We start from the raw sequence: 12,360 nt of genomic DNA, 5'->3' as shown, positions 1-12,360 counted from the left end.
CGCTCTGCTTTCCGTGACAACCCCCCTCCCCCGCCCCCCACTTGCTCACTAATGCTGTGTGTGTTTTTCACTAAACTTTTGTACCAAGCCTTTAGGGAACAAGGAACAAAAGCCCCCTGGGGCTTGCTCTTTGCTCTCACATACCAGCTGTGATGGTGAAACGAATCAGCACCTTAGTTTCTCCTGCCTCACTGCCATCTTGCTGCCTCCAGCCTCCTGGAGGACTGGCGTGGTGCTCCAACCCATCGTCGGATGAGAGAGGGAAGAGGGGACAGTGTGGGTCCATGACGCGCAGTCTCCGTGTCCTGGAGGTATTTGTTTTTTGGGGATACTACACACCCGCTCAAACTGAGTTAAGACATTTGTGGTGCTGTTAATCTGATTTCTTGATTCTCAGATGTTTTTTGTATCTCCTGTTCCAGTTTGTGTGCTATGAGTTTTTGATTTCTCCAAGTAGCATAAGCCACTATATAAATTTGTATTAATAAACGACAGTCTGGTTGTCTTTTATTTTTTCTTCTATGTTTCTAGATTATTCGTCTCTTTAATGCCAATGTTCCCACTGAGATGGCAAAATTATTCTGAAGTTAGAGGCCAAGTTTGTAGGAGAAACCCTCTCCAAAGAGGCTGAAAGGCTGAATCTGAGATGTTTATAACTGTGCTAAGAGTCAGAGGAGGAATACATGATATCCCCTCAGATCATCATAACTTTGCTTCTGCAATCAATTTCCTGACATGAGGAGGGAATAATTCAAATGGCCAAGTGCGTTTTGATAAAATGGTTGCTTTTCCTGGACCAATTTCAAATCTTCTTGGGACACTTGACAGAGTATGACATGTCTTTGTACACATGTTGAGATTTGTTAAGTGTCCATTATACCCAGGAGGTGACCAGAGTCCCAAACAAAAGCTTCTTGGCTTGTGAAGGATAAAATGGCAGTTGGGACCAGAGAGATGGCATAGTGGGTAGAGCACTCACCTTGCACACAGCAAACCTGGTTCAATCCTCAGCATCACATTTGGTCCTCCAAACCCCACCAGGAGTGATTCCGGAGCAAAGACCCAAGAGTAATTTCTGTGCATTGCTGGGCCAGCCCCCAAACCAATTAATAAAGTGGCAAAGTCAGAATGGAACTGAGCCCAGACTATTTTGACATTCTGCAAGCCTGTGCACTTATGCACCTTCCCTTCTGGACAACTGGTCTGAGGGGACGGCGTGGGGAAGGAGGGTTGATTAGCACTTTTTTATGGTGCATTTGCAAACTCGGCAAGACTTGTGAAAGCATGTGTTTATAAAATCTGGGGAAATGACGCTAGGGAAAGCTTGAGGTTTCCTTAGACGTTGGCAGGGTACCAATGTTAACTGCCCTTCCTCTTCGTTTCCTATGATTGTTTCTTACCTTGTGGCAAGCTCGAAGTTCTGAATGTCTCTTGGGAGGAACTGTACCAAGAACCAATCTATGAATAATCAGCATGGTCTTTGGAAACGCTTCCTGAGACCTGATGCTTCATGGTCGTCAAACTTAAGAAACTGAAGATGAAGTGGCAGAAATGAATTGTTACATAACTGTTTCTCTATCTCATAGACTAGGAATTTGAAGGAGCATACTGAGCAGGGTGGAGGGAATTGAGTCTGCCTAGAAAACATTTAATCCCACTTCCAGAAATTGCTGGTTTTATAGGTTTAAAATACTTTAATATCAGTAGGGTTTTTTGTCTCAACTTATGTGCCATACTAAATAATAGAGCTGCTATACCACATGAGTCCAGGAGAACTTAAGTCCTTTAGCATGACATATTGAGAGTAGCAAGCAGACTGGGCAGAAGTCTAAGGTATGGTTCCTTTATCCTCATTGAAATTAGTTATTAACACTGCATGGAAATCTATGATTCTTATGTATTGCTTCATTCAATCCTTATAACAATCCCAATAAGATAGCTGAAGATCATTGTCCTGGGTAATCTTTATTTTTTTATTTTTTTCTTGATAAATTTACTTTACTTACTAAATCTTCTTTAAAAGGTTTATACTGAATCCCTTCATTTCATAGCTACCACAAGACTTTGGCAAATACAAAGTGACACTGCAGGGGCCAAAGAGATTAGTACAATGGGAAAAGCACTTGTCTTGCATGTGGCTGACCAGAGTTTGATCCCCAGTACCACATATGGTCCCCAGAGCCAGGAGTAAGCCCTGAGCACTGTCAGGTGTGACACCCCCCCAAAAAAAATCAAAACAAAAACCAAAAATGGTGGTTCTTAAAAATGGTCCATTGCTTTCTGTGGTGAAGCATGGTAACTATTGAATCACTGACTTCACCCATATTACAGCCCTCCCCACCCCACCTCCACCAACTAGCAACTAGTTGTCCTAGATTCCATTTTGGGCGGGCGGGGGGGGGGGGGTTGTTGTTATGATGTTTTTGCTGCTGTTGACTATTTGCTTTGTGTGGGGGGTCACATGTAGATCCCTGCTTTGTGCTCAATGTCAGTACCAGCAGTACTCTGGGCCCAGTCAATACCAGAGATTGAACCCAAGCCTCCCTGACAAGCTCACACTCATTCCATTAAACTATCTCCAACTCACCCAATGGGGCAAGGGTAGCCTCCAGAGCAATAGTTAGGTGACAGGCACTTCCTGTTTGCTCTCTTAAACAAGGTAGATTTGGGGCGGGAGGGGTGGAAAGGGCCTATTGTGGAGTAATTTTTTTTACAAAAAATGGAAATAGGTCAAATAAATTTGAGAATTTCTAGTTTAAGGTGATCAACTTCCAAAAGTAGCAAGATATAAAAGTTTTTCAGTCTTCCTATAGCTAGGAGATTTTCCACGCAGTGTTCATAACTAATTTCAAAATGTTTCCCTTAGGGCTAGAGTGGGAGTCCAGCAGGTAGGGTGCTTGCCTTGCATGTGCCCAGCTCGAGTTCCATCTTCCATGGGCCCCAGTGCATGGCAGGAGTGATCCCTGAGCACAAAACCACGAGTAAGTCCTGAAGGTGTATTCCAAAATGACCTCCCCCACAATGTGCGTGCATATATACACACACACACACACACACACACACACACACATGCACACACGCACATACACCCCAAATGAACCTGTATTTATACTGGTATCTCACTAGTCTGTTGACATAGTTATCTCTTGGTAATTCTATCCCATTTGTGCTTCAGGAAAGCAATTGTCCAAACTTCTCCAAGCTCCCTGTCCTTGTGGCTCTGGTTGAGATTTACCAAATAGAGACATTGATGGGAAAGAGGTTTACGGAGAGGTCTTGTCCCCACGTGCTCTCCTTTCCTTGCTCTGGGGGCCTACACCACTCTTCAACTGCAGGTCCTGATGGAACTCCTCTTCCCTGTCCTGGTCAGTTCTCAGGGCCCTCCCTTGCTCAAGCAGACCTTGGGGGTGGAGGGCAGGGTGTTTGCTTTCAGCCTATTCCTGTCTTTCTCGCCCCTCTGACTTCCTTTCACTTACCCCTGCCCACACTTCTACAAGTAGTTTCATAAGAAATTTCTTCAACGTTTTGAGTATGGTCCTTTTCTTCGGCAGAAACTATTTTAGTCCTTTGATTTGGAATCTTTTGGTTATTTGGGCCTCTCCACCCCTGTGGAAATCAGTAACAAACACTTGAACTTAAATCAGGACTTTAGGTTAAATGTTCCTTACTATAACGAACAGTGAGCTGATTAAGTGTTTCACATTAAGTGTTTCACATCTAGCTCTTACAGTCTAGGGAAGCTTACAAAAATGTTATATTAGCTGTCTGTTGTTGTTTTATATACCCCCACCACTGCTAGTGTCGACCTCTCAGCATAATTCATTGAATGTAGAGTTGAGAAGAGATGAACAAGAACACACTTTTATATATTATTTCCATCACACAGGTACACAGTTACAATAGACATAAATAACCTCTAAAACATCAATGACAGTGAACTGTAGTAAAATAGAGTCGTTAATCTTGACTTTTTTTTATTTTTCTGGGGTTTGTTTTATTATTATTTTTTTTTACTTCAAGGTGACACCCTTTGGTGCTCAGGAACCAGTCCCAGAGTTCAGGGGTGCTGAGGATCAGACCTGGGCCCTATCATGCAAAGCATTTGCTCCAAAGTTTTGAGCTATCTGCCTGATCCTTAACCTAATTTATTCAATTGTGTGCTTTAAATATAGGCGTTTTATTAGTGGCTGTATCAAACAACTGATTGCAACGTACCATAAGAGCAAGCATAAAATCCTCATCAAGTAGGTCAGTTAAATCTGCTTTTCTTAGTTTTTCCTTTACATTTTACATGATATATATAAACTATTTTATGTATGTGCATTTATATAAAGCTCTCAAGTTATTCTACTTTGCAGCAGAAAAGGTGATATGAGATAATTGGCTTCTCATAAACAGTGTTATGAAGTTATAACACTGTTCTATGTACTCAGAATGTTGAAATTTTCAGTAAGTAATCTTTCCTAGATTTTTTTATGGATGACTATAAACCTGATTTCTGGGATCCTAATGATATAGGAATAACTACAGACAAGGGAAAATTGGGGAAAGAAAAAATTGTTTTTGCCCTGAGAATGAGGATGAATGGATTATTGCAGGACCAGACCTGACAAAGGGCCAAGGTGAGAGGCAGCATGAGTACCTGCCCTGTCTCCACTTAGCATCCTACAGGCCTCGGGTTCAACAAGGTCAAAAGTATTCCTAGAACTCAAAAAGGATGTCCAGATTTAACTAAATGGAAACAATGCTCAATCACTGCCCTGATTACAAAGATATATAGAACTGGGGGCAGCCTCTTTTCATCAGCAACCTACTCAGGAGATTTCCTGCTTGATTCCTTATTTGCTTTTAGATAAAACTGCTTGGAGACCAAACAGTACAGCAGGTAAGGCCTTGCACCTAGTTGAATCCAGCTTGATCCCTGGCACCACATGTAATTCCCCAAGTACCTGCCAGAAGTGATCCCTGAACACAGAGGTAAGAGTCCTTGAGTACAGTTGAGTGTGTTACACCCCACCCCACCCCCACCAAAATTTAAATAAAATTTAAATAAAACTGCTTTGATTTAAATTTGGAAGCAAGTGCCAGTCAACTCTGTCTTGGCACTTAGCTACAGGAGATGAAGAATCTGACTACATACTAACATCATTTCTACCACTGTTGCCAATGGGAAGCTGGAGGTAGTAGCCACAATAACAGAACGTTATTCCCCAACTGCTTGGACCCATCTCAGTGTCCCCAGGGAAGTGCCTGGGAGGGGCTGGAGTGGATTAGGACCAGGAAAGTCGGCCCAAGGAGGTGGACGGTGTGGATGAAGGACTCCAACAGGATCACAAGGCAGCCAGCAAGAGTACCTGAGGCCCACTTGATCCGCACCACATGGGAAAGGGCCTTGCCATGGAGTTCTCAAGGACCCATGGTCCCAGACAACAGCAAGATTTTCGCTTTCCAGGAAGGGAAAAATCAGTCTTGACTTCTGTCCTGGCTCCTCGGGTTCTTCATCTATTCTTGAAAATTGCAGAAGAGAAATAATGAAAGCAAAGGTCTAGGAAATTTGCAGAAAGTGAGAGAGAAGAGAGAACCCCATAAACTAAAAGAAACGAAGACATTCCAAATTGTGGTGTGGATAATTCCAGGATGCAGTGTGTGGTACTTGCTTTGGCAAAGTTGTTGTAGGGTTTTTCCCAACTGCCATGACTTGGGGCTTTCTATGGAGATGAGTCTATCCCTAGAGCATTACCAAAGGGAAAAATTGAACTTTCAGTGGTCTTCGTACTCTGGTCTTTTGTTCCTGTTGGAGTTTTCTCTTTGCTGACAATGTTTAGCCTTCTCTGGGTGGGTTATTCAGTCTCAGCAGACCTCAGTTACTACATCTCTGAAGCGGGGCCAGCCTTGGAACTTTGGGACTGGCAAAAGGACTGGTGAAGGAACAACTTCTTTTTTTTAGAGCATATCTTGGTTTTATTACTCCCAAAAGATCATTGCAGGGGTTCAAACCCTAGGACAAGGAGAAATAATTGAAATGTTCTGCTGGGTCCCTGACCAACAGTTCACCAAAAACCAAGGATGAAGGGATTACTCGTAACAGAAAGTCTGCGTAAAGAGCTGGGGTAGTGGTCAGGGCCCTCACTGACTCCTGCTCACAGCTTTGATTGGTAGCAATTTCATCATACAAAGATGCAGTCATCAAGAGAAGCAAGACCAAGAACATTCTGACTGGACCGAACCCCAATGATTAATAGAAGGCTTAATAGAAGGTTTTGTTCTGGACATTACACAACATTAGCTAGAAGAGTTAGGGATATCAGGGGGAGCTAAGACTTATCACACCTTATCTTTAGCACAAGTCCTGCCTTCAGGACCTCCTGGAGTGGCTTATAACATTACCTCCCACAACCCTATTCTTACACTCTACCTGTGAATGTTACTGAATCTGTCTGAGTCTGCCTTTATGTTTGCAAGTAAGCAGAGGAAAGCCAAAATTTCAGCTGCTGAATGGACATGAAATGAGACCGTGTGTGCCAAGTGTATTTACTCAGGGCTAGGGAAACAGCACAGGGAATATGGGGTTTGTCTCATAACCCGGTATCCCACTTAACATCAAAGGTTTGCATCTCGCTTTCTAATACTATCCCCTGAGCACCACCAGGAGTCACCCCTGAGCACAGATCGAGGAATAGCCCCTGAACCTTGCTGGGTGGGTGTCCACCCCCTCAACGTCTAAACAATAGGTTCCCAATATAAATACTGCCCCCCCCCAGCTCCAAGTTAATGCAAGCACATTCCAGAATAAGATGGGATTTAATGGTGTTTTGTGGTATTCTCCAAATGGGAGTGAAAAATTGCATGGCAGAAGGGAAGACAAGAAACCATCAGATCTTCTCTTTTGGCAGGAAGTTCATCGCTTCAGATTTGATAGCCTAGAGGGGTCCCTGATGCACTGGCTTTGTAAACCAAACCCCTCCTGCTTTGCCACGCCTCCTCCTCTCGCCTTTAAGAAAGGAATGAGGACCTCTTCAGCCACTTATCCTCAGACTGTGGGTGCAACAGAGCCACATGGAGAACCTATGAAAATAGCGTGTCCAGGGAGGGTCCTAGAGGATTAACATTTCCAACAGCTTCTCACCAGGAGGGAGGAAACCACAGTGCACGCGAGCGCGCGCACAGACACACACACACACACACACACACACACACACACACACACACACACAATGGCCCAGGGCCTGGATCAACCTGTCACTGGAGCTGCTACATTTGTTCAGAGGACATCATGTATTAGCTCCTGAAAACCAGGGGGAAATCATGACAGTCCCTATAAACAAGCCAACCCCCCAAATTACAAGTACCTTGATGATAACCCATTAGTGCATGCCCTTTTGTTCGGAAATTAATATTTTGACTAGACTTTTTCTCAAAGTAACAGCAGTGGAAATAAGGCTTTATGACAGCATGTTTGAGAAATATGTAATATACTATTACAATGTTAATGAAAGGGAAAAGTCTTTCAAAGAAGTATCTACACATAATTCAATTTTCTATGCCTCCTTTTACGACTTGTCCTTCTTTGGTGTCTTGCTTGTTTTTTTTCTTTTAATTTCTATATCTTGTCTTTAAATTTAATTTTTTTTGGAGCAATAGCACAGTGGTAGGGCGTTTGTCTTGCACATGGCCAGCCCAGCCAACCCTGGTTCGATTCCTCCACCCCTCTTGGAGAGCCCGGCATACTGAGAGTATCTCGCCCGCATGGCAGAGCCTGGCAAGCTGCACGTGAAATATTCAATATGCCAAACACAGTAACAACAAGTCTCACAATGGAGACGTTACTGGGCCTGCTAGAGCAAATCGATGAACAACTGGAGGACAGTGCTACATTGAATCACCCTGAGATACAGGTACAAAACTTTCATGATTGAGTTTCAGTCATACAATGTTCCAACACCCATTCCTCCACCAGGGTACATTTCCCACCACCAATATCCCCAATATCCCTCAGGCCACCCCATCCTCCACCCCCTCCCCACACATGGCATGGTGTCCTAATTCTAAAACCACAGTGTCTCAAGTCCTTTTCCCAACATTTAGCATTAGACATAAAAGTTACAGAGTGTCATGTCATGAATGACTGATTTTGGTTTCACCTGGCCCAAACTGTTTTGGTCCCAATTAGATTGCAAAGTCATTGATATTCAAACTGCGTGTCCACATTCCCTTACAATCTTCTATTGCACTAGCATGGAACCTTACAGGTAAGGGGCAGTCAATAAATATTTTTCACTAAAGTTGAAGTGTATCCAAACTTTTGCTTTGAGCAATAAGCACTAAAATAATTGAGACAAGTGAAGAGAGAACTGTATCTAATATCATTCCCCGTTGTAGGAAAGGGAAGAAATAAGAATGCGCATGGGGTTTGCTTAAGGGAATTATGGAACAGACACCCAAGAAACTTGAAACAACCTGATTCAAGGAAGCAGCAGTGCCCAGCAATGCTTTCTAGAGATACACAACATTTTACATTGTTTTGTTGTTGTTGTTGTTGTTGTTGTGATTTTAAAGTCCTGTTTTGTTTTGTTTTGTTGCTTTTTGGGTCACACCCGGCGATGCTCAGGGGTTACTCCTGGCTTTGCACTCAGGAATCATTCCTGGCAGTGCTCGGGGGACCAGATGTGATGCTGGGAATCAAACCCGGGTCGGCAGCGTGCAAGGCAAACGCCCTACCAGCTGTGCTATTGCTCCAGCCCCTAAAGTCCTGTTTTAAAAAAGATTTATCAACTGACAAAGTTGAATGAGCTCCTTTTTCTTTTCTCCTTGGGTCACACCCAGCAATGCTTGTGTGTGTGGGGGGGGGGGGGGGTGTCCCTCCTGTCTCTGTACTCAGAAATTCCTCCCGGCGGGGCTCACGGGGCCATATGGGATGCTGGGGATCAAATCCAGATCAGTCACGTGCAAGACAAATGCCCTACCTGCTGTGCTATCGCTCCAGCCCCAAATCAGCTTCTTTTAACTTTTACGTTTTTCCTACTAATGGCCGTAATATTTACGCAGCTGATGTTTGGCTCTGACATGTGGATCTATCTATGGTACTCAGGGCAACAATGGTATCCAGTGTCCATCCCGCACGCAAACACTCATTTGTCTCCCTGTTGTTGCAGAGGACCACAGAGGACCACAAATGCAGAGGCTTGAATGAGCCAACTGTATTTATTATCTTATGGCTCTTGAGGTCAGAAGTCCAAAATGAGTGTCTCTGGGCTAAAAACAAGAGATTTCCAGATTGTGTTTCCTGTAGAGAGTTTAGCGCAGAATCCATTTCCTTGCTTTAGGAGTTTCTAAAGGCTCCGACATCCTTCGGTCTAATTCCTGTTTCTAACAAGATTCTGAACTCAGTTCAGAGTTCCAAACTCAACTCAGAGCCTGGTGTAGTTGCCTTGCATGTGTGAAATTTCTGGTCTCCAGAACCAGACATACAAACACACACACACACACACACACACACACACACACACACACCAAAAAGCAGTTATTTCACCTAGGTTATTAAGTAGTCCTTTTTCGCTCTCATTTCTGGCCCACCTCTTAGTCTTATGCATAAATTTATAGGCACTGTGTTTTAGTAATAAAGGTAAGTTTTAAAACTAGGTTGTCAGTGTTTGAATCTCAACAGCACAATTTACTGGCTATGCGAAGACCTTGGTCGTAACTTGCACTTCTTATAGCTCAAATAACTCAAGAATAATACCGGAAGGGGCAGGAAGCTGGCTCAGAGCCTGGAAGTCCTGCTTTGCATGTAGGAGCCTGGATTCCCTCCCCAGGGCACTGCTGAGTGTGCCAACTGCCCCTCATATATGGAGGGCCAGAGAGGAAGCTCAGCTATGCCCAAGGTCCTGAGTTCTGTCTCAGCACAGCATGCCCCGCTGCCATTACCATTCTCATTGTGGCCCTTCTCGTCCCTGCATGGCACTCAATGCCCAGGCACAGCTGGGTCTTGCTGGACAAAGCTCTTCCAGGAACGGGTCCTAATTAAAAACAAACAAACAAAAGAAGCACACAGGATAGAGGCTAGAGCAATAGCACAGTGGGTAATGTGTTTGCCTTACACGCGGCCAACCCAGATTTGATTCCCAACATCCCATATGGTCCCCCGAGCACCGCCAGGAGTAATTCCTAAGTGCAGAGTCAGGAGTAACCCCCTGTGCATTGGTGGGTGGGACCGAAAGAAAAAAAAAAGAAAAAAACACAGGCTAGAATCTAAATTATTAGGTAATAATTAATAATTATTGAATATATACAAAGCATTTTGAACAGCATCTGGGATACATATTAAGTGAATGCTTCTTAAAAGTTAATCAATATATTGGTTATTTTGTAGCTCAAAACTTTCAAATGTTATTTGACTATCTGTTGAGTTCTTTCCCCTAAGAAAATAATTCTTTCCCCTAAGAATCATGCCTCACACTCGCCTAGGATTTGGAGGCCTTGAATATTTCTTCCTGTTCTTAGATGTTAGATAAAGAGGCACAGTAGGTGTCCTTGTTCCATTTGACAAAACTTGGCCATGCTATTAGCTCCAAATTACTTTTCAGTGCAGCTACTACCTGTATACTGAGATAGATCTGGTGACTATCCAAACTCCTCTCTCCTCATCTAAGAGGGAGAGTAGATTTCTGCCTCCTTTCATATCAGACATAAAGCACCATAAATTACTCAAGTGAATGCCCGATTTTGCTTTTGCCAAAGGATGCCTTGACTGAGAAATGATCAGACCATAATCAAGAAAGTATTTATTCGGGGCTGGAGCAATAGCACAGTGGGTGGGGCATTTGCTTTGCACGCAGCTGACCCAGGTTCGATTCCCAGCATCCCTGAGCACCGCCAGGGGTGATTCCTGAGTGCAGTGCCAGGAGTAAACCCCATGCATCACTGGGTGTGATACAAAAAGCAAAAAGAAAAAAAAAGGAAATATTTATTCAAGACTAAAGATTGGGATTTGAGTCCACAACACAGGGCAGTCTCTGGGTGTGTAACAGCAGGGTAGGAACAAAATGCACGTTCGTGCACACACACACACACACACAGAAACACACACACAGAGAAACACACACACACAGAGAAACACACACACACACATGCTTGTCTTGAAGTTTGAGGGACTGGTTCTTAAATCAATTTGTCTATTACTTGTAAACAAGAGTCTTCAGACATGGCCAGGGACGACATGACTCAAAGGACAGGGGCACAGAGTTTTGTTCGTTTTCCATGTAGGGTCACAACCACCAGTGTTAGTACCTCCTGCCAGCTGCCCTGGGCTGTGCTTCCCAGAGATACTCAACAAACCATGCATTTGCTCAGAATCAAACCCTCGGCTCCTGCAGGCAATGCAGAGGTTCATCAGGCACATGCTTTTTATGTGAGCCTAGGGTGCATCCCTGCACGGTGTGGTTTCCTGAGATGGTATGTGGGTCTGGAGCACCCAGCCAGCTGCAGCACACAGAACCACACAGAACCCCAGGGTGTGACCCCCTCCCCCAACCTTTCTCCCAGGATAAAAGCAAAAGGTGGGTTCACTGTAACAGTTAGTGGGGGAGATTAATTAAGGGTGGGGGGATTCCCAGCTAGGGAGCCTCTTGCCTTTTAACACACAGAGACTTTTAGGGTAGGGCTCATGAAAGCTGCTTGATTTTATCTAGGAAGAAAAGCAAAGGGACAGAGTCAGACCAAGAGGAGGTCAGCAAGGCAGGTTCTTAAGGTGGCAGTTCTGCAGAGGGTTCTGGGAGCTTCTGATTCTGGGAAAGAGTTCCGGCTTTTTTTTTTTTTTTTTTTTGCTTCTTGGGTCACACCCATAGATGCGCAGGGGTTATTCCTGGCTCTGCACTCAGGAATTACACCTGGTGGTGCTCGGGGGACCATATGGGATGCTGGGAATCAAACCTGGGTGGTGGCGTGTAAGGCAAACGCCCTACCCGCTGTGCTATGGCTCCAGCCCCTGGGTTCCAGCTTTCTTGTGGAGGACTTATATTAGAATTCAAAAGCTTTTTTGTTCCATTTCCCATGTCTGTGGGTGTGGGACTCGGCCAGGATTTGAACAGCCTTTGCTGAGTTTCCGGCTCAGGGAGCCCCACCCGGCTTAGGCAACCCCAGCTGCCGGGGCGGCGAAGCCCACTCCCCACTCCCGAAAGGCTCTCTGGTTCTCTCGCATGTGGGCTGTGAGGAAATGGAGCGAGGAATGACAAATGGCCAAAGGAAACGGACTCTGGGTGTCAACCTCCAGAAGGGAGTTTGCAACGGGCTTGGGGTAGACGGGAGCGTTGAGACATTGGTGCAGGAGGCTGACTCCGGTGACAGGGTACCCCAAGCCTCTAT

This window comes from Sorex fumeus, unplaced genomic scaffold (assembly GCF_029834395.1).
Source record: "Sorex fumeus unplaced genomic scaffold, SorFum_2.1 ptg000013l, whole genome shotgun sequence".
Taxonomy (NCBI): Eukaryota; Metazoa; Chordata; class Mammalia; order Eulipotyphla; family Soricidae; genus Sorex; species Sorex fumeus.
The sequence above is the reverse complement of the archived record's forward strand: the minus strand, read 5'-3'. Positions refer to the sequence as shown.